Source organism: Phyllostomus hastatus, unplaced genomic scaffold, assembly GCF_019186645.2.
Source record: "Phyllostomus hastatus isolate PE091 unplaced genomic scaffold, TTU_PhHast_1.1 phas_contig_150, whole genome shotgun sequence".
In the NCBI taxonomy this organism is placed as follows: Eukaryota; Metazoa; Chordata; class Mammalia; order Chiroptera; family Phyllostomidae; genus Phyllostomus; species Phyllostomus hastatus.
Window position 1 is genome coordinate 6,401,149 of NW_025333611.1, and position 27,589 is coordinate 6,428,737.

At 56.9% G+C, this 27,589-nt stretch overlaps 1 long non-coding RNA gene across 1 annotated transcript; it reads left to right on the forward strand.

The window, feature by feature from the left end:
- Nucleotides 1–1,079: 1,079 nt before the first annotated feature.
- LOC123812325 lies at nucleotides 1,080–27,576 on the forward strand. Its single transcript, XR_006784587.1, has 4 exons — nucleotides 1,080–1,617; nucleotides 23,524–25,280; nucleotides 25,737–26,424; nucleotides 26,893–27,576. It is a non-coding gene; the product is annotated as an uncharacterized LOC123812325 (long non-coding RNA).
- The last annotated feature ends 13 nt before the right edge of the window (nucleotides 27,577–27,589 follow it).

The window sequence follows — 27,589 nt, forward strand, 5'->3', positions numbered from 1 at the left end:
AGTGACCTACCCACGTCAGGGCCCACGTGCAGGCTTTCCTGATGGGGCTCAGGCAGGTTGGCGGGGAGTTCAGGTTCGAGGGCTCTGTGGTCGGAAAGACCCGGATTTTCTCTCGACCCTCCCTCTCGCAAGCAGGTGACTGTGGAGAAAGCACTTCACTCTGTCGAGTGTCTGTTTTCTCACCCGTAAAATGGCTATAATCGTACCCGCGTATTTCCTAGGGCTGCTGGGACAATCCGCTGGCATATATATTTCCTACACAAAATACAATTCAGAGAACTCTTTCTGTCTAAAGCCTCATGACGTTGGATCTGTCTCAGACAGAAACAAAACCATCGCTGTAATCAGGTCGAATATGACGTGCCATTCCCCAACTAAAATCACAGATCTGCGGTTCCACCACATCCATGAAAATAATCGGTCTCCCGGTTGCCAGAATCCTAGGCAACGCAAGAGTGGGTGGAATGCCCTTCACCACGCAGGGCTGTGGGGGCTGGCACCGCGGCGACAGAGAAAAGATGGACGCCATTGTCCTCCTCCTTTCCTCTGCTGCCTCTCCTCTTCGCGACGTCCCTCTGCCCAGATCAACAGGCATCGTCCGAGGACTCGCTCTCGCCCACACCTGCCTTTGGGAGGAGAGCCAGCATCACCTCGGACACCATGTGCCTCTGAGGGCCTGTCCCTCCAAATAAATCGATGCTGTGTGCTTTGTTTGAGGACAGAGGTAGGTGGCCTGTGGCTCCCAGAGGCTGGACGTGACCTTCTCTAACTCGCCTCCATGGGTTTGTTTGCGAGAACACAGACACACGAGTGGCCGCTGACAGTGTGTGTTCCGGCATCGTACGCGGGACGTATTTTGCTCAGAAACATGCCCTGTTAGTTGTTGAAACCTCTTTTGCATTCCCCGAAACAGATGACTGCAGTGTGTTTTCTTTTAAGGGGGCGCAGTAAATAATAGTCTTTTATGTTGACAATGATAATATTATATCCTGCAATCTATTTGCATTTCTCTCTTTCGTGGATTTGATTGCTTGGTATAAATGCCCAGGCTGAGGCCGATGAAGCCTCACTTGGGGAGAAGCAGTGCGTGTTATCACAGGGCCGGAGAGCTGCCTGCACAGGATGTGTTGGGGAGCTGCATAGAAACACATGTGTGTGCGTGCAGCTTTTGGCGTGTGCACACCAGGCCCGGGAGAATTTTCTATGGCTTCGCAAACTGGATTTCCAAGCGGGAGCCGGCCTGAGCACCCACCTCTTCCATGTGCTACCCACGGCCCCAACCGGCCAGTGAGGTCCTGAGAAATGTGGTCTGTGGCTGCTTCCGTTCTGCCCGGGGCTCTGTGGCCTGGATGGTGGGCAGAGACCTGAACCGGGACAGAGAGGCGTCTCAGAGCCGTGCGGAGGAGCTCGGCCTCTCACCACCTTCCTGGGCGTCTTCTGAATACTTCCGAGTGTAGGAGCATCTTCTCCAACCGGCAAGTCAGTAGGTCTCCGAGAGGAAGGAGGACACAGGCCTCGGCCAGGCTTAGCGTTCAGCATCCGTCCACGAAGCGCTGCCTCTGTGCCGTGCGCTGAGCTGGGCCCTCTCTCACTGAGTCCTCACGATGGTCCTGCGAGGTAGGTGCCGCCGTTCTCCATTGTACAGATGGGGGAACCGAGGCCCCGAGTTCCACAGCTGGTAATTTGCAGAGTGGGAATCCAACCCCTGGGCGGTCTGGTCCCGGCGGTGGTTATTTGTGGAAGGAGGCAATAGGGCGCCGCGTTTGCCCTGAGAAGCCATCAGCGGCGTTGACGAAATCACGCCTACGCCAGGCATGAAAATATCAAGAAAGAATGAATGAATGGTTATTCGGGGGTGGAGGGGGTCACTATCTCTGTTCGGTTGCCTGGCATATGTAAACTTCCATAATGTCTTTCCGTTGCAGTCCAGGCTGTCTTCTTTTCCTCTTGTCTAGGGAGGGTCCCTAGGTGTCGAAGTGTCCTGGGCAGCATTTGTAAGCAGGTGTCCCTGTGAGTCGTTGACTCTCTCAGGAGGTTTGGTTGTGATTTCATCCCAAATCCTTTGGAAAAGAGCAGAGTCCCTGCTTCAGCTCCATTGGGAAGAACAGCTGAGTCTAGCCCTGGCTGGGGAGCTCAGTTGGTTAGAGTGCTGACCCGATACGCCAAGGTTGGGGGTTCGATTCCTCAGTCAGAGCACATGCAAGCATCGACCACTGAGTGTCTAAATAAGTGGAACAGCACATTGGTGTTTCTCTCTCTCTAAATCAATAAAAAAGATTTAAGAACATTTGAGTCGTTAGACTGGGTAAGTTAAGCAAATGGGTCTTGTAAATATGCAACTTCTAATGGAGAAGTTCTGTGGCTTGATCATCAAAGTCATAAAGTGCTCATTTAATTGTATTTCAAGCCCATTTATCTTTTTTTTTTTAATCTACCGAAGATTCACTCAGTTGGAATGGGTAGATGGAAGGGAATTAATACATGATTTCTTCTTAACCTGGCCTGGGCCTCATTTAAATGCCTGTTTTCAAATGAAGCTTTTAAGTAGGGCATTTGTGAGGGAAATTGCCCTTGTATTTTCAAGGCAATTGAATCTCATTTTTCACTTTCCATTTCCCTCTAGAAAAATCAAAATGTTTATAGAATGTAGCTTCCCCGTGGAGGATTTCCTAAGGTGGGAACTTCAATATCATCAAAGAGACTGGTGTGCGGCCGTGACATTCAGGACTGGGCTGTCAGCTCTGTTTTCCGCACATGAACCGACCACACCAGCCAGCCCGGGAGAGCAAGTTGATTTCACTTGAAACATCAAAGGAATGTCCATGCCTTGCCCGGGTCCCAGGGCTAGGGGAGGAGGAGAGCTAGAATTCTGGCCAGAATGTTGTCGTCCACGGAGTGGCTAAGGGCAAGGTCTGAAGCCACGTGCTAAATTGCCTTAGATCAGGGTCTCCTGAAGGGGCGGACGAAGGAGTGTTGGTGGCATTTGGATGGGACTTTAAACAGCATTGAATTGCATAGTGATCAACTAATTTTCTTCCCAACTGTATTTCAATCCTGATTCTGTCAAGGACAAAGTCTCAGTTTGATGCTCAATCTTGAAACTTCTTCTTCTTTTTGTTCTTCTTGTTGTTGTTCTTGTCCTTTCTTTTCTTCTCCTTCTCTCTCTCTCTCTCTCTCCCTCTCCCTCTCTCTCCCTCTCTCTCTATTTTCAATGAACACAGACCAGGACTTTAGAAGCTTATGGTTTCTGGTCTGGATTTAATAACAATGCTTTATTTTTCATTGTGTTGTTTCTATGATGATATTTGATTGCTTGCAGTTTTAAGGGAAAGGAGGAAAAATTTCATTTTAAGGCAAAAGGGTTTACAATTTTTCACTTTTTGCCATTAAATAAATGACCGCGTCTGACTGTATGTCCACACACGCCTGCACGTCATGTGAACCCTTGTGTCTGGGCTGTGCTCGTCCAAGTGGTGCCGCGGGAAACAGTAGGAGGCGGGCTCCCCTGAACTCACAGATGGGATCTTCGGTGCGCCCATGGCCCTCGCCAGCTGCGCCTTGGGCCCCCGGGCACCTCGTTGTTTTCATCCCCAAAGTGGGTATTGTGAGCAGCGGGAGAACCAGGGGTGAGAGGGCGGGCCCTGTGCTTGATGGTCACCCACGAAGTAAGCCAGCACAGACTCTGATCCCTGGGCTGAGCCTGGGGACGAGCAGGCTCCCTTCCTTGCAGGTTGGCTGTGTGCTGCTCCCTTATTGCTGAGGCGCCGAGCTTGCTGCTGGGGCTGGAGCTGGGGGGCCGCTAGAAGCTGACACATGGTTCACAGCCCCCTGCAACCTGGTGAAGAAATGCACTCCCGAGGCCAGGAAATCAAGCAAATGCATTTGGCCGAGATGGCCCAGCCTCATGAAGGTCAAAGTCTTGCATTTGGATAGGCTTTCCCCTTCCTGGGCTGCAAATCTTTGGCAGGGGAAGGCAGGCTCTGAATTAAGCTTAATTAAAATTCACTCTTAATTGGGGCCATTACTTCAAATCAACTCTACGTAATGAAGCTGTGTAATCATAATTAAGCCCCAGAAATAGAATTAGGAAGCGCAGGATGAGAAAGCCAAACACGGACGGGCCCTGTGCCAGGGGCGACAGTGATGGGACTTCCGGAATCACCAGGATTTTCCGACGGTCGAGCACTGACGAGTGGGTTGGTGGGGGCAGCCTCGGCAGCCTGACCATCAGGACAACGCAGTCACCAGAGAGGGGAGTTGGGGCAATGGAACTCCGAGAGGCAGAGCTGGAGGGGCCCCAGGCAGAGGGGCGCCGGGTGGGGACGAGAACAGGGCCCTCTCGGGGGGCTGTGCCCCTAACTTGCAGGTGACGAGGGCAAGGCTGCTCCCCAGAAACTGCTTCCCCAGCAGCAAAACCAGGGCGTCTCTCTTCAAGTTCGTGCGGGGCTCGCTGCAGGGGATTCCCAGCAGCCACATGCCAGGGCCCGTGTCTCTGCTCGAGGGTACATGTGGCACTGAGCTGCGGAGTTGTCGGCAGCACCCTGGTGGCGGTGGCTTATCTCTTACCTAAGGACGATGGTGAGGTGGCATGGGACAGTGAGGTGCTCTCTCGCCCGGCCGGATAGGCAGAGGCTGGGAGCGTGGGCTGTGGAGTGAGGTGATCGGAGCGTGAACTCTGGATGTGGGCTAGGGCAGCACTGCGTTTCTCTGTCTGCAGGGCAGGAATTATAATAATAACGGGTGTCTGAGAGGCCGCTCTGACAACGATACAGCCAAAGCACTTACGACACAGCGCCCGACACACAACAGCTGAGGGTGTGCTGAGAACTGACTGTGTACCCGGCAGCCCTCTGTTTTTCACACGCGATGCAAACGTACTGTGACGAGCACCCTCCGAATGAGTATTCTTTCTTCTGGCTTAAGGATAAGGAGTCTAAAGCTCAGAGAGGCGAAGTGACTTGCCCGAGGTCACATAGCAAGTACGCGGCAAGTAGCAAGAGAGGCATACATGGCGTTTGTCATCGTAAAGGCACTGTATGTCTGCCTCTGTGCCTGATCGGCTGGTCAGGGTTAGTTAGACCTACAGACAACACCTGCTCGGAAGTTATACGTCGGTCCCGGGGGGTGTCACTCGCCCACTCTTGTCCCGAGGTCCCAAGCCTGTGACTCTAACACGGCCAGACTAGGCCAGGCACGTGGGTCCAGAGAGGACGGAGCTGTTGGGTGCTGATTCCGGAGTCGGAGGGGAGAGGGCCTACAAGAGGGAGTGCCCCTCCCCAGCGCCCCCCAACCCCACCCCCTGCCGTACCTGTTTTGTGACTCCGTGTGTCGGTTTTTCTTGCTCAGGAGACCTTGGGAATTACGCTCAGGAATGGTGAGGGGCTGGTTAGGCACCTGCAGTGGAAAAACAGCTTCTACACCTCTTTCCTCTTACGCCGCTTTTACGAATGCTGACTGTGCGCCTGGAACAGAGCTGGCCCCGCTCACACGCTGTCTCACCGGGTGTGCATCTAAGGCCCCGCAAGTCAGAGACAATCACTCCCATTCTGCAAACGAGGAGACTGAGACTCCCAGAAGCCAAGCTCCTGGCCCCGCGGGCCAGTGTGAAATACAGTCTTTGACCCTCAGATGCGGCGTTTCATTAACTGCACCAAACCCCTTCCCGTCCCCGAGCTGCCACCCAGCTGGAGTGCCTCCCAGACCTCTCCCTGCTCACAGCCAAGTCAGGAAGGACCTCTCTACCCCCAGGTTTAGAACCTAATACACCTTTGGTGCCAGGAGGGTCCTGCAGTTCCTGTTTCCTAAATAGCCTCAGGGCTATGTGGCGATACTCCTCTGCGGCATTCATTCTGCTTGCATGCCTCCAGCGATGGGGGCACCACTACTTACTGGGTTAAATCCTTCACTCTTGAATGACAGTGTGGAACAGGAGGGAAATTTGGCTCAGTCCTAGTATTCATGAAGGCCTTCCTGTTCAGACTTTGGATTTCGTCTCTACGTGAGTTCTATACATGGTCACTGGGTAGAAGTATGCATCTGTTGCAACTGATTCAATCATATCACTTTTTTCTGTGAACCTGCGTTACTATCTTCTCCTACTTTTCAATGTACCAGGAACCCGAACTGGAAAACCAACCATGAATTGCTAGGTCCACTCTGCACATCCAGGAGGCCCTGAGCATTAGCAAGGACGCCCTTGTTGGGTCCTAACCTGTGTGTTTGCAATGTTTCTGCTCCTGGTTGAGTCAGGGTCCCTTGTGCCCCTGCTGTGGGGTGGCATTTGAAGGGAGGTCTGGCTCTGAGAAGGAAATGTTCAAGTTTACTGCCCAGTACCAACTTTCGACAACCAAGAACCCTGCTGTTTTCGATAGGAGGGTAATGGAGGGGGAGGGGGTGGGAGGCTGGGGACCAGTTCCGGTTGCTCAGGTGCAATGCCAGGCTGCCCCACGCCACGGCTCGGGGGCACCCTTCACACGTGTTCTGTGCACAGGCCTCCCATGGGGCTGTGCTGCATGGAGGTCCGGATGCCACCCCCGACCCCAGAGACCCCAGGGCGAGCTAACGCCACCTCAGGGGACTGAACCCCAAATTGCAAAGGTGTTCACAGACACTGGCCTAATGAGGAGGCCACCGCCCCTCTCCCAGCTGTGACCTCTTTGTCCTTGATCCTGCGAGCACTGGCCTCTATTTACACTAAATAGACGCAGCGCCGTTTATTGGCTGCTGCGATCGGGGCCAACCCAGCCAGGGGCCCCCGAAGCCGGTCGGAGCAGGTAGCCGGCCTGGGGAAGGTCACCAGGAAGGTCCTGCTCTTCCACCAAAGTTTAGCAAACACCTTATCTCCCGCCAAGTATGTGAGGTAATGTTTATGAAAAACCACTCTGTCGCCTCGTCCTGGGCGGGGCTGCCACGACCAACCACCCAATGTAGACTCTCCTCAGCCACCTCGAGTCTCCCCTGGAAGACCCTGGCTCGTGACGGCTCGCCCACCGGAGTTCGGGTCTGAGTCGCCTCCCCGGCTCGGGCTATTCCGCTCTCCCTGCACCTCCCTGCCCTTAGCACAGCCCCTCCTACTCCGTACAACATCCTTCCGCACCCTCCTCCCCTGACAGATATTTTGCATTTACTTACGGGATCACGTGGTTAACACCTGGATTCTCCACCAGACCGTGGGCATCCCTTTCTTTTTTTTAGAAAGCCAGCTTGCTGCGGTAGAATTTTGGTACAACAAACACAGCAATCTTCCACACACGTTTCATGGAGTGTTGACACATTCACACAAAAACTGTTCCGCTTGTGGAACCACCACCACGATCGAGACGCAGAACCTTTCCTTCACCCCCAAAGCCGCCCGAGCCCCGTGCAGTCGGGGTGCCGGGCCCGGGGCCTGGCCGTTCTGCCTCCCGCCTCCCAGCGGCACGGAGAATCATCCCCGTCACGGTGTGAATCAGGACCTCGAGCCTGCTTCTTGCTGAACGATTTTATTCTCAGACGGGTCTGGGGGAGGAGTCTCCTCGGGCAAGCCATCGGTCTCTTGGGGACAGGGGCACGCTCTCTGACACTTGTGATACTTGACGTGGCTGGAGGCACGCACCCGACCCTCGAGATTGGCACGGCCCATCTGCCCTGCCCCAGAGCCTGGGAGTGATCACTTCATACCCACATTTATAGTCCCCCCAACACTCACAGCCTTCCCTTGCATGCCCACCGGCTGACATTCTGGGCCGAGGGAACCCCAGAACACCCACCTCTCTTCAGACTCAGTCGGGGGTGGCCACGGCCACGGCCACGGAGAGAAGTGCCGAGTCAGCCACACAACTACGGTCAAGCCTGGGCGACCGTGGGCTGATCCTTCCAACGCTGCGAACTCCGGTTTCATCAACTGTTGGGTAAAGACCCCTGTGTCTCCCCCAGGGAGCATTTCATGGGCATGACATGTGAAAGTGCCTTGCGAAGTACAAAGTAACGTGGATTTGATCATTTAATTTCACCCTCCCCGGATCAGCTGCCTGCGTCAGCCGGGACATCCTCTCCGTGTCTTCGGTTTCTTTACCTTTCAGGCGAGGGGCTGACCCAGAGTTCTCTGCGGTGCCTTCCGCCCGAGCCCCCTTGGACTCTAAGGTGCTCGGACATGGGGGAAAGGAACCACCTGATTGTCCAGCATTAGAAACATGCATGTGAGATAGAGATGTGTCTATCTATATCTAGATACAGGTTTTAGAGAAAAAGGGGCCTCTCTGAACATTTCCTAGCTGGGGAAAGGGTTCAACTCCGGCTCTCAGAACGAGCCAGTGCTTCTGTGTCGCTCGTCTGAAGTCTGAAAGTCTTTCCAGGCCCATCGTGAGGACCCTCGATCCCCCCTCCTGGGCGCGCCGGCAGGCACTGTGAAGCGTGTGTAAGGACACAGGCTGTCCCGAACCCCCGGTCTCCAGGCTGCCGAGTCCAGAGTGAAGGAGAGCAGGGCTCTGGGGACCAGGCAGCAGAGCTGGTTTCATAACTGCCCTTGAAACAGCACGACACCGTGTCTCTCTCCCGGGACCTCTAGCCGACTCAGGGGCAACGTTCAGAACGGCCACTGCGCTCTGGTCCCTCCGAGACCCTCCCTCCCACACAGACCCGAAGGCTTCAGAGCAGCAATTTTTAAAAAATTAATTAATTTATTTATTTATTTATTTATTTTAGAGAGGGAAGGGAGGGAGATAGAGAGAACTATCAATGTGCAGTTGCTGGGGGTCATGGCCTGCAACCCAGGTATGTGGCCTGACTGGGAATCGAACCTGTGACACTTTGGTTCGCAGCCCACGCTCTATCCACTGAGCTACACCAGCCAGGGCAAGAGCAGCAATTTTTATAGTACAAGCAAAGACTTTGCTCTTGACACTTCGGCCCCAAACATGCCTTGTTTTGAAAAATCGTGACTAGCTATTACATCTTTGGTCATCAGTCGCACATTATTTTCCCCATTCTGTCTCAGAGGAAAACTTCGGGTCAGCAGGGGACAATCAGCACATTGACGGTGACTGGCGAACTGCCACCTGTCAGGGGTCGTGCTGACGACCCTTGGAAGTCACTGCTTTTATTACCCTCATGTCCCAAGTGCAGGGACCAGAGTTCAGAAAGGCCTTCGGGCTGGGAAGAGGCAGGGCTGGGAAGTTCTGAGCCCCTGAGCTGGGCTGGGAAGGACCTTCCATTACTCTACGCAACTCGCTGAGACCAGAAGAGCCAGCATTTTGAACCTGGAGCCCTTGGCTGCCTCCAAGGACCTCCTGCATCTGATGTCTTCCAGGGTTTAGGTGGCTGAGGAGCCGTGGAGGGCGAAGGTGAGACGCAGGAGGACCCCCAGCCATCCTGAGAAGTCTGCACCGGGGCTCTCAGGACCGCTCAGCACTGCACATGGTGCCCGCTCACCCAACAGGACACAGGCTCCCCGCAGCTGGGTGGGCTGGGGCAGACGACCCATGAGGCAAGGCAGTAGGGTGGCCAGCACAGGGGTTTGCAAACGGCAGTCAGGGATGCAGACCCAGATTCTTCCATCCAATAGCTCTGTGACCTTGAGCGAGGTTTCCATCTCTTCAAGACCTGATTTTGTCACTTGTAAAATGGGTCAGTGTTGCCTACCTCAGTGTTACTTCAAGTGATTTGGCCAGAGAAGGCGCTACCTGGTGCCTGGAAGATAGTAGGTGCTTAACAATGGAGAGTTACCATTCTTGCTACCTGGCAGGCGACGCTCCAAGGATCTGCCTTGGTCATGAACTTGAAATGCTCCATTTCTGTCTCATCCAGAGTCTGGAGCACCGTGAGACAGGGCTGTGACTCTTGGCCTGGTCAGCTCCCAGTCCAGAGCAGCCCTCGGTGGGTCACCACCCCCCACTTCACAGTCTGGGAGAAGCGTGTCTCCTCCACCCAGGACAATGGTGCCAGACTGTTGACCTGGAGAAGCTGACAAGCCAACCGATTCAAGGCAACAGAGAATGAAGACAGGATGGAAGAGAAGGGGGGAATGAGCGATGGGAGAGAGATGCAGGGATGACACCGGGAGGTGGGACGTTGTGGCAGGTGAGGGACACAGGGTCTGGCGTCACACAGGCCCCGGCTGGGAGCCTGGCTCGACCCTTCCCCATGTGCACCTTCGGGCAAATGGCTAACTCTTTGTGCCTCAGTTTCCTTGTTTGTAAAATGGGGATACTGATGGTGCCTTCTCAGAAGTTGGCTTTGAGAGAAGATAAAATGAAGTATCATAGGCAAAGCCCGGGGCCTGGCTCACAGTCAGTGCTCAATGCAGTCATTACGTCCTGGTCTACGCATCATCGAACTCTCTCGAAGGCCTGTTTCTCAGATAGGGAAGTCAAGGGCAGAGGGGGGGAGCAGAGCCACCCCACCGTGTAGATCCTTTCATTTGCACCCAGTTGCCACCTGGCTGGGCTGGGCTGGCCCCTGGCCTCGTGACCTTCCCCCCTCCTGGGGCTGTCTGTCCCACACCGAGACTTCTCCCAGCCTCTCCAAAGCTGGGGCGGGGTTCAGGGGCAAAAGCCACAGGAGCCGGCCTATAGAGGGCAGTAGGAGCTTTGGAAAACCCAGCTGGTGCCAAGGCTGGGCAGAGCTGGCAGCCGGTTTCGGGGCACACAAGAGGCGATCGGGGACCCTGGGGCCTAGGCTGACCCGCTGAGCCCAGTCTGCTGGCCCTGGGAGCTGGGGTTGGGGCTGCCACTACAAGAGATGGGGGAGCATGGGGACACTTGGCTCCCTCCTGCAGTCCCCTCTCCCCAGCCAAACATGTCTGGGCCCTGCCCCTGTGCCATGAGGGGTCAAATGGGACACCATCCCAGCCCTGTAGGCTGTGAGCAAGTGAGGCCAGTGCAGCCTGAGTGGCAGCCGCGGCCAGGAGTGGGGGCGGTTGGGGGCATGTCGTGCTGGAGATGATCAGAAACAGCCACCAAGAATGGCCCGGAACCCAGGATGTCTCTCGGGGCTGCACTTGGACCCCCGCCCAGCCTCTGCAGAACTTGCCCCCCTCTATGTGGGGTCCTAGGGTCCCATAAGGACTAGACTCCTGGGCCTTCCCCGGGCCCCCACATCAGAAGGTCTGTGGTTTTGGCCGATGAGCCGGGGGATCTTGGGGCAGACTCACATCTGACTGCCTTTACTGGGGCAGACTCATGTCTTTGCTGGACTGGGGCTCAGAGGGGTTAAGGGACGGGCCCAAGGACACACAGCAGCCAGCACCGAGGCAGCATCAGGACGCAGGGCCGTGCGGTGCCGGAGCAGGAATGCTTTCACTCCCCAGGGAACCGGGCAGAGGCTGCGCCCAGCGCATGGCCACGAAACGGAGCTGGCCAGCTCCGGGCCCTGCGGGGGGTGCCTGCCCTGGATCCTGCCCCGTGGTGCTGGGCGCGTATCAAACGCCGAGACACTTAGACTTGTTAACACGTATTTGATGATGCAGGAGAGGCTCCATCAACAGGAGCCTTCTGTTCTGTCCTCCACCCAGGCCTCTGCCAGAGATGGCATCACCGCCTGATAAACCCGAGTCCATGCGGGCTCTGGGCTCACACCCTGGGCATGTTGGCAGGAAAGGGGCTGGGGGCAGGAGACCTGCTCCCACGTTGTTCACTGGTGGTCTGTCTTCAGACTCCAGCATCCACAAGCTGGGTTTTCCAGCTCTGCTTCCTCTGGCCCTTGGTGGTCGGCCTCCGTTTGCCTGCGGGCAACCCGGTGATTTGCAAGGATGCTGCGTGGTCCTGGGGCAGAAGGCAGGCAGCTCCGGAGGCTTGCACGTGCGGCTGAGATCATAACCGTGCACTCTCCTGCCCTGGGATCGGTGCGGGTGATGCTCTGATAACGCCATCTCTCTACCCCACTAGTCAAATGATATTCAAATAATCCATTTGAAGGCTGCCCAGGAGGGCTCGGTAAACATCTGAAAACTCACATGGGCTCTTCCCATTGGTCTCACGGCCCCAGTCCATCTCTAATCTCTAGGGCTCAGTTTCTTCACTATTCAAATGACTAGAAGCCAGGATTTTCTCTCCAGGCTCCGTGGCCCAGAATGTGCTGAAGAATTCCTCTTTGGGCTGTTGGTTGAGAAATGCCCGCTGCCCTCTTGGCCCTCTGAGGTCCATGGCCGTTCAACATGGTGGGGCCGCCAGGAGAGCATCCGCCCCCTCCCCGGCCTAAAGAGATAAGGAGAGGAACAGAGGCTGCGTGGGCATCCTTGGCCTTCTTGTGGGTGAACCCCTTCCGTCTCTGGTCAAAGGTGGCACTTAGCCAGGATATGGATGAATTGGTAACGCAGAAAACAAGACAGCAACATCAATAATAGTGATCGTTCCTGAGCACAGAGAAGGCCCTGGGAGACCACCCAGTGGCCCTGACACCAAACACTTCTTGTTTTGGGAATCTTCCCGGTCTCTCGAACCAGACATCTGCTCTCAGCTCAACCCACAGCAGCACCTGTGCGGTGCTGGCGGCCCTTTAGCTCCTTGGAATCAGACCGAGGTCTCAGAATCCCCCAGTTCGGGCCAGTGCTTTCCCCTCTCCGAGCCTCTGTTTTCACATCCGTATGGTGGGTACTCCCTAGCCCTTCTCCCCCGATCTAGGATTCATGGGATTTGATGAGATCGTTTACAGAGGTGAGTGCTTAGTGCTCTGCAGACGGAGGCCTGCCCCCGTGCCGAGTCCCCAGGGTGTCCAGGATGTCGCCCATTTGCAGTCGTCAAATATGTGAGTCATCAAATGAAGGTGCAAGAAACATTTTCACTCAGACTATAAACTGCCCTCGTGGGACTCTCGCCCACGTGGGGACACGCGACCACAGACAGCTACGGCTGCATGGACCGCAATGGTTTAGAGGGAGCTAGAACGCGCCTACAGAATCAATGTGCATCAGTAGGGGAGAGGCGGAGGAAGCGATGGCACATTCACAGGCTCAGACTAAAAGGCAATGGACAACAAGAATTTTTTTCTCTTCGTGCTGATCTGGAGAGATGGCCTTGATGCGTTCAGTGAAAAATGTCTGCAGAAAAATGTGGACGTGTCATTTCTTTTTTTACAAAACAAACCAGCTTTCTCCCCGCTCCACTCCCCTGGGCGGGCATGGGCGCTGCCCTGGACCTGACGGGCGGCGGGGAGTAGCCCGTACCTGCAGCCGGCACCGCTCCTCTGCGAGTGGCCTGCAGAAGGGAGACGTGAGAGGGGGAAAGAGACTTCGGTGTTTCTTCCATTGATTTCCCTTCATTTCTGAACTGTTTGCTTTTTTCCCTAAACACATGGATCCTTCCTTTGTGGAAGGAATGACATCGTGAAAAGGCCACCGGACCGGAGAAGCCCCAGTTAATGCAACGAGTAGACAAAGGCAGTGCAACCATCCTCCCATTTTGCTCTTTTGAAATGGAAAATGTCCTCCTGTTCTAGGTTGTCCACCAACTTGCAGACACCTCTGATGGAGCTGGTCAAGGCGACCTTGTCACTGATCTCTCCCCACCCCGAAGCTTGTCAACCTCAGGCCAAAGTCAAAACAGGAGCGTGTGTGTACACGAGCGTGTGTGTGCGGTGTGTGTCTGGAGGGGGGAGAGGAAAGTGTCATCCGTCGGATGCCTCCTGTGTGCCCAGCAGCAAGCTGGTGTCTGCGCACGGCCACCGCAGCTCACTGCAGATGCCGCCTTGCAGGGTGGAAATGTTCTGGACGCGGAAACCGGGGTTTAAAGGGTTTGGGATTTGGGTGCACGTGCAGGCCATCTGACCCCACGGCGGAGGCCCCCGTTCCAGCAAACGTCTGCTTTAAAGCGGTGCCGGCCACGAGGGTGGAAACACTGAGACAACTGAGTCTGAGAACCTCACGCCTGCCAGGCGCTTTGCAAGAATGGTGGCTGTTGGTCTCAGCCCTGCAAGGACCCAGGGAGAGGGACCATTAGCATTCCCATTGAACTGGTGCCGGAAACTGGGCCTCAGGGGAGTAACTAAACTGTGGAAGGAAAGGGACTCAGAAAGTGAAAAGAAGGCACTAGGATCTCTACAGTATGACTCTGGAGTCTGCCCCTTCGACCCCCGAGAGACACAGCAGTTCACGGCAGGGCAGTGGTGCAGCCGCAGAAGTCCCCACCCAGCTCAGAGCTATGCGAGGCGGGTGCCAGCCCCCGGGCGCTGTCCAGAAAAGCACACCCAGGCTCAGGGAGGCTCTGGTTCCCCTCTGGCTGGCCCGACAGGTTTTCGGTCTGGTTTCCAGGGGCAACGGTGGCCTTCTCCGAGTCACCTCAGAGCATCTGGTCCCAGCGCTGTCTTGGACTCCCTGCTGCCGCGGCCAGCCCCTTGCTGCCTGGGATTTGGGTGCAGTTGGTGCACGGTCCCCCCCGGGGGGGGGGGCTTTGCCGGGAGAAGACCACCCTCATCCGTGGAAGGCAAGGGTGTGCCAGAACTCACCCATGCCCTCCCGCTGGCCCATTGCGGTCATTTCTGCCAACCACCCCAAAACCCCATTCACTTACTAGTGTAATTCAAATCATCTTATTGCTTACAACTAAGACACAAAACAAAAAATACAAAAAAAAAAAAATAAACTCGTTTTAAGAGGAAATCTCTTTCGCTGCTGGAGACGGAGAACCAGCCCGGCTCACCGTGAACAGAGGGTCCCAGTGACACGAAGGCATAAATGCAGGACCCAGCCACTCGAGACCCCGAGACGCCCACCCGCCCTACAGAAGCTCCCACCCCTCACGTACTCAAAACAAGACAGCGAGAGTTGGAGAGGTGGCCCTGACCCACCCGCACCTAGCAGGCTTTCATCCTGAAACTGCCCGAGGGCCAGAGGAACTGTCTCCATGGTGACGGCAGCCCTGCCCTGCAGAGCGCCCAGGGGCCTTCGGCCAGCTCTCAGGGTCACTTTGAGAGCCTCCCCAGGAAAAGGTGTATGAAGAGGTAACGTTACCTTTCAGGGCAATACGGCCCCTGAGGAAGGTTCTGGAATTAGGAGAGACAAACTCTGTATTTTTTTCTGTCACCTGATTGTCTTTGTAACACTGAGAAAATAGTTACATATTGTTTCGTCCCGGGAAGACCTTCCAGGGACAGCCCGGCACCCCCGTCCTGACCTGCTCGGAGCACGGTGTCCTGCCCGGGGATTGGGAAGGCAGCTCGGGGGTGGGGACCAGCCTCGGTGGCAGCTTCTCCTGTGACGGGGCTGCCCTCCCTGAGCAGCTTGAGCCCCGGGGGCACGGGGCCGGGCTTGGGTTCCAGCCCTCCCAGAGCTAGGGGGACAGTGAGCTGTGTCCTAGAGTTCCAATCCACCCTGGGGACTTGCCACTTGGGTGACCTTTGGCAAGTGACTCGACCCCTCTGAGCTTTCTTGAGAGCAAGATAATCTACCTCCAAGAGTGGCTGTGGTGCTCAGTGAGACCCGCCAGTGGGGAGCCCTCGTCTGCCATGTGACTTTGGTGACGCGGCAGGCAATGGGCTGGGCAAGCTCGGGCACCTCCCAGCCCCACCCTGGACCTCAGGACCCCCAGTAGGGAACTCAGGACCCGCAAATCGGAGGCCCCCAGCTAGGGCCCCCTGGTCGAGCCCGGGTGGCAGACATGGTTTTGTGTCCCACAGAGTGTTTTCTGGTTAGCTGCCAGCACTTGAACGTCAGGTGATCGCACGTGGGAACCGGGGTTTTATGCGTTTCCTGGAAAACCCGCAGAGGTGACCCCACGGGGCCCACGCGGCACACTGGCTGAGCCCAGGGTAGGGGTTGTCCCCTGAGTCAGAACCACCCACCCACACGGGCTTCTTAGCTGTTGAAGTTATTGGGTGGTTAATACTCGGAACAGCTGTATTTCAAGGTGAGGAGACCGAGGCACAGAGAGGGTGAAGAACTGGCCCTCCGCCATACAAAGATGGATGGGGAGCTAGGACTCGAACCCACGCAGTCCGGTGCCACGTGTACTTATGTGAGCTGGGCCAGGTGCTGGGGGCACAGGTGAGTCAGGGAGACACCCAGCGCCCTCTGACTCCATCCTACTGGGGTAGGGAAGCAAGGGCTAACCCAACCCTGCTCATCTCAGGGGTCCAGAAGCCTGCTGGAGGTGGACAAGTTGACCTTGACAGCAGCCTCAGGCCCGGGGCTGGCCCTCAGGGCCCTGGGGTGCAGGGGAGCCTGCGCTCACTCTCTGTCTGGGCCTGGCAGAGGTGCACATGCACCTCCCCTGTGGCTCCAGCCCTCCTGTTTACCCTGCAAACAGCCGGCTGCCCCACACCGCCATTTAGAGGCCAGGGGGTGGCTGCCCAGGGCACTGGGCGGCTCAGGCCTGTCCGAGCTGTCCCGGGACCTGTGCCTACACGTGCCCAGAGCCCATTTGCCTTGGAATTAATGGGCTCCCCCCACCCCTGCTACGTGCAGACACGAGCCAGGGAGGCAGCCGAAGGGGAAGGCAGAGGGGCGGGGATGTGGGCGAGGTGGGGGAATTGCCGCTGGGCTCTGCCAGGCCCCGCTCCTTGGGAGCCCTGTGACCTTGAGCCCCTGGGGCCTGGGGCCTCAGTTTCCCCAGCAGTAGCTGCCCTTCCAGAACTCCGGAGGTGCTGGAGAGACATCTGCGGTGGGGCAGGACAGTGACATTGACCTTTCACTGCAGAGGGAGAAGAGCCCAGCACCAGCCATCGAACTACATCTTTGGAAACGTGTCACTGAAGCATAAAATACTTCCAGAATCATGTGCAAAGGATAAATGTTTCCTGCAGTGAGTCTCCGCCCACTGAACATACCCATGCAATTAGCACCCAGGTCAAGAAGCCGAATGTTCCTGGCACTCCAGAAACCGTCCCCGTGTGCCCCTCCTGGGCCCTCCTCACCCTCCGAGTCGCACCGGCCACCTCCCGTTACTCCTTACCGCCGGTGCACGAGGCGGGCCGCAGGAGACCCTGGTTTCGTAAACGAAGGGACGAGGGCTCGGCGTGGTCAGTCCCGCCAGCTCGTGACTGCGCTCAGCCTTGAAGGCAGGCCCTTTCCCTCCAGGGCCCACGCGTGAGCCGCTGTGCCGGGGAGAGGGGCGGGCACGGGCTGAGGGTGGCCTGATGTCCTCGTCTTCCAGGCACTTTCCGTCCCGGGATGCGAAGGCAGAAAGTCTACCACTCACTCCTCCGAAGGGGTGAACGTCCTGTGATTTCTCCTCCGTCTTCCCCAGGCCGTGGGGACAGAGACCACGTCCCCTTTGTTTCCCAGGCAAAGCCCTGCTGTGTCCCTCGCTCAGAGCAGGGGCTCAATAAACACTGGTCAACTGACCGATGAAGGAATGAACGCGGGAATGAATGGAAAGGGAAAAAGAAGGGAGGGGGGCAGCGAAGGAGAGTAGAAGGGAGAAGGGGGCAGAAAGAGTAAGAGCAAGCTCCCATTCCAAATTTCAGGGCTTTCCTCTCTGGCCAACCCCCCCGCCCCTTCCCTCCTCGCCAGGTGAGAGCCTTTGCTCTAGATTCCACTTCCCAAAACATCTCCCTGGACCCGCCCCAGGGCTCCCTGATGCCATGGAGACCACTTTGAAATGTGGACGTGCAGCCTCGCCTTACCTGGGGGTGGGCACAGGCTGGGAAGAGGCCAAGGACCCAGGCTTAACCCCACTGGTTCCTGGGGCCCAGACCACTCCCCCTAGGTACCTCCCTTGCTGCTCTCCCCCCCCCCCAACCCTTTCCTGCTCTTCCCTAAAATTCCACAACCCCGGCCTTTGCTCACTGGGCTTCTCCTGCCTGGGGGGACCTTCCCTTGGCCAACCCCCTGGCAGGAATGTCTCCTCCTTGGATCCTTTGGGACTCAGCTCAGAGGGCCTTGCTGGGGTTTTTTTTTTTCCTGACTTCCCTTCCCCAGAGGAAGGAAGCCTCACTCCGGCATTTTCTTCCTCTAGAGCCTTCCACGCCGCCCCACAGTCCCTCCCTCCCAGTGAGTCCTAGTGACCAGAACGGCTCCTGGCAGGGCGACCCCTGGCACCTGTGGCTCCCACCCCGACGGGCACGGAGGAGCCGGCCGTGACGGGCCTCGCCCCTTCTCCTCACCCCAGGCCGTGCGCGTCATCCGTGTCTGTGCCCCGCGCGAGGGTCGGAGACGAAAGCGTGGAGGAACCCGGCTGCCCGGAGTGTGCGCAGCAGGCGGGGCCTGTGCTGAGCACCTCGCCTGCCATGTCCTTCGCCCCCACAATGATCCCCATTTCACAGACGAGGGAGTTGAGGCTCAGAGAGGTGAAGGGACTTGCCCAAGTTCACGCAGGTGGTGGGAGGAGGGGCAGGCGAGCTGGAGATGAAACTCAGTTCCCCGTGACTCCAGACCGGCCCTCTGAGAAGCTATTATTGAATCACTCTGATTGAAAGGCTCCCGGGCTCCAGCTCGGGCCATAGAATTGGAGCCTAATTCTACGACCTGAGCTGGACCCCAAATTTGGGTCCTGTTAGCATCTTTCTGGCTAAAGGCCAGGCAGGCAGTGACCCCCTTCCATGCCCCATCTGGGCCTCAGTTGACCCCTGAGATTTAGGTCTGCCTCCTGGCCAGCTCCAGGGTGGTGGGGAGAGAGGGTCACTTCCTCCCGCCACCTTCGGGAGCACCTCTCTCCGGCCAGCTGAGCCCCACAGCCGTTCCAAACCCCTGCCCCGCCCCCGGCAGTCCTCGGAAGGCACACGGACAATCAGACCCGATCTGGGAATCGCCGGCGTGGAAAATCCGGGGGAACAAACCCTGTTGGCTCTAGGCAGGTGCGGCTAGCTGTCCCTGTCCTCAGCCCCAAGGTCTGGCCGGCTGGCCCCCTCCCTCGGGCAGGAGAAGGGGGGTGCAGGTGCTGCGTGGGCTCCCCGGCCATGCCCACACCGGCTCCGGCAGCCCCTCCACTGGCGCAAACCTGTTCCCCACCCTGGCAAGGGCACCCACTGGGCAGACTGAGGTTGTGCCTGCCAAGTAAACCCAGTTTGGCTCTTTTGTGCATTTTTTTTTCCAAACTGAAGGCCCTCAGATTGCCCCCGATCTCAAGGTCCAGGCTGTTGGGGAAGTGACTCTTCCTCTAACTGATCCCGGTGAGAGAGTTCTGGCTCAGGGCAGGGCTGTCAGACTCACCACAAACCACCAGATCCATCCTGTCCATCTCACCGCCGCGCTCGGTTTCTGGGTCTGGAATGCCCTGAGAGGAAGGGGCTCATCTTCCTCCCACGTGGAGTCCGACTGGAGGGCAGGAAGTGGGTCACCCCCAGGTATTTCTGGAGCCCCTGCCGTGGGCTCAGGCTGTCCTCACCAGCTTAGACTGCCGCACAGACCTCGACCACAATCCATCCATCCGTCTGTTCGTTCCCCGGCCTGTCCGACGAGCAGTAGCCGGGTGCAGGCTGGGTGCCGCACCGGGGAGGAGGCGTCCTGCCTGTGCAGAGCTTACCACGCGGTGGAGGAGAGGCAGCTCTCGGGCGGTCACAAGGCAGGCAGCCACGTGCCCGGATGGGCCCCCCTCCCCGAAGAGCTAACTGGGCTTTGCCATCACGTCAGCTCTTCCAGAGCACAGGGTGCTCCCAGGCATCGCCCAAGGCAGGGAGTGACCGGGTCTGTGTTCAGAAAGTCGTCATGGACTTGGGAGTGTGAGGTCGGAGGCGGGCCCGCAGCGGGAGGACGGCCACCTGGACCTCGGCGGCTGGGAGGGGACTGGAGAGGGGGGAGAGGGGATGGATGGCGATGGGTTTGAACCCTGTCTGGGAGGCGGTGCCAGTAGGGCTGGGTGAGCGGTAAGATGGGGGTGCTGAGGAAGAGAGAGGGTCAAGGGCAACTCCGTGCGTTGGGCGATTAGGGGGCATTGAGGTCTTCTCGGATGAGCGAAGGAACGCTGAGAGCAAGCGCCGACCCCCCGGGTTAGCCACAAGCCAGGAAAGTGGGGAGCGTGCTCAGACTTCTGGTCACGGTGTCCCTGTCCCTGGAGACGATGGCCTTGGGGTGCCGATGGGGAGGGGACTGCCATTGGCTTAGGCAAGGGGCAAGGTGCTGTCACCTCAGAGCGGTGATTTCAACCTAAGAGTCTCAACCCAGGGAACGTCTGTGCATGTCTGGAGACATGATAGGTCGTCACAGCTTGGGGAGAGGGGTGACACGGGCTGGCACTGAGTGGGTAGAAGTGGAAATGCTGCCGAACACCCTACAACGCACGGGCCAGAGCCCAAAATAAAGAGCAACCTGGCCCCCAACGCCCCGCCTGAGAGGAGCTGAAGAGCGAAGTCCAGTCATGGTGGCTGTGGAGTCAGGCGCCCAGGTTCGAATCCCAGGTCTACCTACCACTTAGCACTGGCCCAATCACGGGCCCGTTCCTCTGGAGCTCTGGGCCTCACGGGAGAGGAGCTCCTGCCGGTGCCTAGAGCACAGGAGATAAGCATTGAGCAAAAGGTGAGCTGCCTCTGAGCCTGTTTTCCACTCAGCTCAAACGGCCACGCCCTGGGAGTGAGAGGAAGCTGGTCTTTACCTGCCGCAGCTGCTCAGCTCTGGGCGCTGACTGTGACGCCTGCATTAGGGAAGGGAGCTTTGCTGGGGGGTTATGACCACCGTCGTCCTAACTGCAGTGTGCCAGGTGCCACACAAAGCACTGTCCACGCATCAACTCAGGCCACCCTCACAAAACTCTGCCAAGGAGGAACCCTGTCCCCATTTCATAGGGAGAAAAACTGACACTCCGAGAGGTTGTGTGCAGGCACTGCGGACACAGAGGAGAACAGGCTTACCTGTGATCTCTAGGGCCTCCCTCTGGTTAGGGAGACGAGCAAAAACCCCCGAACGCAATAACATAAGAGAAAATGTAGTTTCCACTCTGCCTCCCCTGACGCACACTCAACAAATAATTAATGAGCATCTACTACGGGCCAAGCGCTGTCTCAGCTGCCTGGGTTCCTGCCCCCGGGCAGCTCACAGTCTAGTGGGCAAGACTGATCACCAGATAACGCAAGCCACGCATACCCACCCTTAGTACCTGGCATTTCCTCCGCGCCTGGCTCTAACGTGCTTTGGTTCATTTAACCTTGAGATTTGTCATGACAAGGTACCAATGCTGTCCTCATTGCTCAGTTTGGGGAATGAGGTTTTGAGAGACTAAGGAATTGGCCCAAAGTATTACATCTGGTTTCCAGTGGAGCCAAGTGGTCTTTCTGACCCCAGAGCTCAAGGTCTTTAACCACTGAGACGGATCCCCGCCCTGTTTTGGGTCCCTCTTACTCACGCCCAGTTCCTACCCATGTCCTTTTGCCCCAGAGATCCCTCTGAACCTCACCTTCTGGATGTGATCAGCTTGCTCAACAGGTGGGAGAGAAGTGTTTCATGGTTCCAAGCCAGCAGGGTCCTGAGAGATGGGGGATCTCCAGAATGGGAGCCAGGAGCCGGTCCTAGGGAGCCCAGATGTGCAGTCAACAGAGCAGGGCATCCTAGGGCATCACCCCTCACTCCCGAGACGGGATCTCCGTGCCCAGAGGTGGTCAGGAACACGCAGGATCCCCCCGTCCTGTGAGAGAGGCTGCGGGCACGTGGGCATCGAAGGAAGAGGAAACCTGCGAAAGGTGCTCCCTGCAGGAGCCCGGGGAGGTGTGTATTCGCCTTTCCGAGTTTCCTTTTCAGGTTTCCTTCCGTGAAACCCAGCCTCAGGGCTCCAGGGAGCACGCCCCTTCACCAACTCAGGCCAGCACACCCGCTGCTGCCAGCGCTCTGGACCGCCGGTGCATCCCGCCAGCACATCCCGCACCCTGATTTCAAGCCTTTTCCAGTTCCCTCGTCTCACACCTGTCCGCTGAGCCTCTCTGAGATGCCCGGCTCTGCTGTCTGGAAGTTGCAGTGCGGGCGGAAGGCCTAAGGCTGAGCCCAGAGGATTCAGCTTCTGCCCTCAAGGGGCACACAGAACGGAGGCCGTTGGCAGGCCTGTGTCATGGCTGGGGGTGTGGGCTTGGCCTCCAGCAACAGACAACCTGTAACATGGATGTGGAATGTTCTGGAATGAGAGTGTCAAGCAGCCTCCACATTCATCCTGGGGGGCGGGTCCCCAGAAGCTCTTCTCAGAGGTGGCGGCTGCTCACCAGGCAGGATTCTCACTAGTGGACTCGGAGGAACCCTTTAGGTGGAGGAAAAAAACTTCTCAGGCAGTTATGAGGATGAGCTGGCAAACACACCCCTTTCTAGGCTCCGTGTGGGCTCCACAAACCACAGGTAGACAGCAGGGCGCAGGGATGGGAGCTGAAGCTCAGACGGGGCAGAGTGCGTTGCACAGCCAGGGAGTCCCGGCTCTGCCACCCGCAGCGGGGAAGCGGTGACTTCCCACACCTTGCTTGTCTCGTGTGCAAAGCAGCTGCCGGGGGCCCAGGTGCTCCCAAAGACCTGGTCTGTAGATGCCCGTAGTAGACTTCAGTTCTCCCGCATGTCCTGGCTGCCTGGGGTTCAGGAAGGGCTTGCTCTGTCCCTGCAATTTAGCCCCCTCAGCCCTCAGATTATCCATTCATTCCTGACCTTCTGGGGCATCCAGGACAGCTGAATCCTGGATCCAGCAGGGCCTGAAAGCACCTCTTGGTTGTAGGAGCCGGTGGTTTTCTGGCTTGCCCTTTTATTTGTTTTTCCCCCCTGAAGTTAGTTGGCCCCGGGTATCCATCACTTGTAACTAAGAATTCTGACTACTGGGGGCAGGGCGATGGGGGAGCCAGGCTGGCTGGGAAGAGGGGTCTAGGGCGAGGGAAGCTGAGGGTATGGGGGAGGAGGGCAGCCTGAAGGCCCCAGAGGCGGGAATCAGGAGCACTGGGAGGCTGAGCAGCAGCCCCTGGTGTTGGCAGCAGACGGGAGACCGTGGCCCTGCCTCCCCTAGACCTCAGCGGGGAGGGGGATGGCTGATAGAGTGCTCCCTCCAACCCCTCTGGTTGATTACACAGGGGCCAGGACGGTGGGTGGGGAGTGGGGAGGCTCGCGGGTGGTGGGGTGGTGTCACGATCCCCAGGTTTTCAGCCCCTCCACCCTGTACACTTGGCTTCCTTCAGCAGCAGGTTCCCCTTTGCCCCCGGCATCCCAGAAGACCCTGTTTTGAGCTCTTCCCCGCGCCCCCTACCCCTGCCCCGCCGATATTCAAAGATCTAGATCTACATGGGAGCCAGGGGATCAGGATTTTATCAAATTTCCCAAGGTGATTCTCAGGCTTTCCATGTTTGGGAACCGCGGGCCTAACTCAAAACTCCATCCACCTTAGGGACCGGGAGTCGAGGGCAAGGAGGGAAAGAGGCTTCCTGGCCATCACGCAGAGCATCAGTGGCAGAGCCCGGAACGCAGGTCTGCCTGGCATGGGGCCTGGCGTGCTGGCACGGGGCCTGGCGTGCTGGTGGCCGAAGGACAAAAACACAGGCCCCGGTGCCCTGTTTCAGTGGAGGACCTCGGGGGACAGGGTGCTCCCGGTCTAGAGCCAGCCCTCTGTGCCATGCCGTGGTACAGTCTGCGTGCCAACCAAGAGTCACCTGGCTCTGCGTCCCACCCCACAGCTGCAGGCGCTCATGGCGGCCAGAGAGTGATGGTCAACTTTGTCCCTTCCTCCTTTTCAGGTTCTCCGGAAGCCCGACCTCCAAACGAGACAAGAGTTACGGTGTTTTAATTTCTTGTTGCTCCTCAGCCCGGAGCTTTTGTGGAAGACGGAATCTCGGGCCTGCCCAGCACAGCTTCTACGTTGGGAAGCTCTGTTCTCACCAGCGGGGGGATGATTCCGCACGCCCCGCCCGAGGCTGGGGATGCACCTCACTCAATCCCTGGGCATTTCGCCGCAGCATGAGACAGGCAACAAACAATTCCACAGCCATGCAAATTGGCCTCGTTTATGTATTTGGATGGGCTGTGAAATATTGGGTGTCAGATGCGTTTTTGCAAATCAGGTCTTGTTAGAAAATCCACCAGAGGAATTAGCCAGTGAAAACAAAACCGCCAGGGCAGAAAGGACGATACGCAGGGGAGCCTGGTGTTATGCTGCGGGAGCCTGGCGACTTCCCTTAGAAAGTTTGTTTTATTGTATGACATGCAGTTAACCTGAAGCATGGCCGCCCACCCAACATGCTGGTGCCTGCTAGGACTTCACACTTAGGGAGCTGTGGGCTGTGCCAGGAGGCTGTGTCGGGCGGGCTACACGCTTGGCCCTAAGGCGTCCTCACCGCAGCCTCTGAGGGGGTGTCATTTCTCTTCCCAGGTAGCGAGTGAGCCCATGAAGGAAAGTACAGTAAGGTTGCCCTGGCCTGTGCATTGCCTGTTGCCCATCTCTTGTGTTCTGTAACCTTTTGCCTACTGTCTCCCACAGCCCCTCCTCCTCCCCCTCCTTCCAACTCTGTTTTCTTAGATTCTGTAGGTCCACTTGGCGCCAGTTCAGCAAATGTCAACTATGCGTATGGCGACATTCTGTTGTGGACATGGACAAAGATGAAAGAGAGTTTATTTGTTGTGATGGAATTCCAGACCCTGTTGTGGAGACTTGAATTATGTCAAAGTTGCAACCTATGTTGTACTTTGAATCAAAGCGGTCCCTTTCTTCTTTCCTCCCTCCCTATCTCTCTCCCTCCATCTCTTCCTGCCTCCCTCTCTTCCTTCATTCTTTCCTTCTTTTCTTCTTCTGTCCTAGGAGCAAAGCCCAAAAGCCTGCTCTAAACAATGTTGATAATCTGCCTGCAGGCAAAAGGCAAGTCAAATAGCCCTTCTGAGCCTGGGGCTACTTCTGGAAGAGTTAGGTCCTGGTAGCTTTTCCACCACAAAAATAAGAGCAGTTGTCTTGGAGGGAGAGATTGGCCCGAGAGTAGGAATCTGGGGTGCACAGGTGAGGCCCCCTCCCCACTCCAGGGGGCTGGAAAGTCCAGTAGGACGCAGGGGCTGGGAGGCATCACTGGGGTGTCCAAGGCCCAGGGAGCTCACACGGCTTGCCCCACACGGCACGGCCAGGCAGGTGGCAGACCCCGAGCCGGCAGCACGGCAGGGTCTGGCGGGCGGCATGCCCGACCTGAGCGAACCTGGCAGCGAACACGTGGGTATCTGCAGGGAGAACTCTCACTCAGGGGCCCTGCAAGCCCCTGCCGTGTCCAGACCCTCCAGACCTGGAGAGATCTTTTCGGATGGGAGCAGGAAGTGTGCATGGCTCTGCGAGATCCCTCCGCTTCTGAATGGCGGCGGTTCATTCACGGACCACCACATGCATGGGTCAAACGTGGCCTGGGGGTTGCCGGCCTCCTTCTGAGACTAGGAAGGCATTCTGAGTCGTGCAGGGGAGAGAAATGAGGGCTCTTGAAGATGACGCTGGGCCCTGTCATTGAAGAGCTCTCAAACTAAGGTAAGCGTTGCCTTTCCCTTCCCCTAAACTTACGTTCAAAGACTTTGGTTGGGACACACAGAGCAACCCCAGGCACACCCAAGCGATGCCTTTCAAATGCAGGCTAGACACGGGGCGTCCACCTAGCTGTAAAATGAGAGAGCCTGGGAGGCAGGGGAGTCAGATGTATGTTAGCAGGCCTGGACTGAAGCTAGGCGGGAAGGGGTGTATCCCGAGGGTTTTCCTCTCAAACTGAAGCAGAGAGGGGTGAGATATCGCAACCAGGGGCGGGGTGGTTTCGGGAACGTGCTGAATAACGGAGCCCATCAAAACAAGTTGGAAATTAAGAGGCGAGGCGAGGAGGGGCTAACATCTTCTCTAATGCAGCCAAAACAATTCCTGCGAAGGAATCTGGTCAACATCTCGTGGCTGTCAGGGGACCTGGGGCCAAATCTCAGCTGCCCCCCTACTTTCCAGCTGCTGCTGTGCACAGCAGGACGGGAACCTCTCGGAGCTCCGTAGACGACCTGGGAAATGCAGCACCTGGTGCGGTGGCTGTCCTGAGAACGGAGAGAGCAGACATGACAACTCTCAGTAGCCGGACACGTGGTCTGTGGCGGGCCCAGGTCACCTCACTCAGCCTCACTCCTTCCACGTTCCCGCCAACCTCGGTGTCAACGGGGCGTGTGTAAGCCCCTGGGGAGTGTGATGGTGTGGTTTCCACCACGCTTCTCATTTTTATCACAGCAGACGTGCACATCTCATTCCGGGGGTGGGGAGGTGGCTTCCCCGAATCCCCTCAGGACACCCCGGGAGACCTCCCCTGGCCACACAAGAACCCCAACCAATCCTGCCCCCCGAGAGTTGGCCTGGAAAACACGCACAGGCTTCCCTGGCCTCGTGCCCTGACCCTTGAATGTAGTAAGCAGTTTGACATGAAAATAGATGGCCTTTTTTGGTAAGTAGATTTGAAGAGGTTTTCTTCGACATCCATTCTTACCTCTGACGTAATGCTCGCCCAGTACTGGGCACGGGATGCCTGCTAAATACGTTTTGTAGAAGAGAAGTGTATTGTTTTCCCCCGCAGCAAAAGCAATTTATGTCTGCAATGGTCAGCTCGGGAACCGTAAGCAGGCTGGATGGCATGAGCTGGGAAGGGCAATGGGTAAGGCTAAGTGGTCTTTGGAAAGGAAAATGGTGAATTCCCACTTGGAAACCGCAGGGTTGGAGGGTGGGTGGCTGCTTTCTTGGCCGAACCCCAGCAGGATCCCCATCTCAGGCTGCCCTGGGCCTGGCACAGGGCCTGGCTTGGGGGCCCGGCAGGGGGCAGACGCTTGGTAACGCTGTGAGCGTGCTGCTGGCAGTGGCCCATGCCCAGGGTGTGTGCAGGATGTTGGGGTTGGGCAGGGGAGCTTCTGGCTGTCAGAATGGGACATGGCAAGCCGTGGGCATGGGCTAAGGATGGTTGTGAGGGACAGTCCTAACGGAGGGCCATGCACACCCAGTGCCAGGGACCACAGTTCTATGTGCATGAGGGGGGGGGGGCACGCTGAGTGAGCTCATGGTGGTAACCCTCTGGGAAGCCAAGGTATGGAAGCTTTAGAATCATGTACTCTTTTATTTGCTTTTTCAGGTCTGCATTTTAATTATTTTCCTCCAAAGAACTTACGTGATATACAAGGTCTACCTGGAAAAAGCGCAGCCATTGTTAATATAACGAGAACGGTTTGCGTGGCATTGATGTAACCTGGCAGCCGAGGAGAGTGGACTGGAATGCGCATGCGTGAGCCACGATGCCTTCCCTGTACACATCAGTGGGGGTGGTAGACACTGTTGAGTGAGCATGTGTGCTGTGTGGTGTCTCATTCAAAATGATTGAGTGAGTAGAGCAATGAACCTGCATCAGATTTTACCTTAAGCTTGAACATTCCTCTGTGGAAACTACTCAGATGATTCAGAAGGCCAGAGCCGTGGGCAACTGGTGATTGGCAGCTTCACCACGACAACGTACGTGCTCCTGCATCACGTCTCAGGCAGAGGTTTTTGGTGAAACATCACATCACTCAGGTGACTCAGTCCCTCTACTGCCCAGATTTGGTGCCCTGTGACTCCTGGCTTTTCCCCAAACTAAAATCACCTGTGAAAGGGAAGAGATTTCAGACTATCAGTGAGATTCAGAAAAATACGACAGGACAGCTGATGGCGACTGGGAGAACCGTGGGAGGTCCCAACGTGCCTGCTTTGAAGGACTGAGACATCCTTGTCCTATGTACAGTGTTTCTTGTATCTTGTATCTTCTTCAATAAATGTCTCTATTTTCCACATTATCT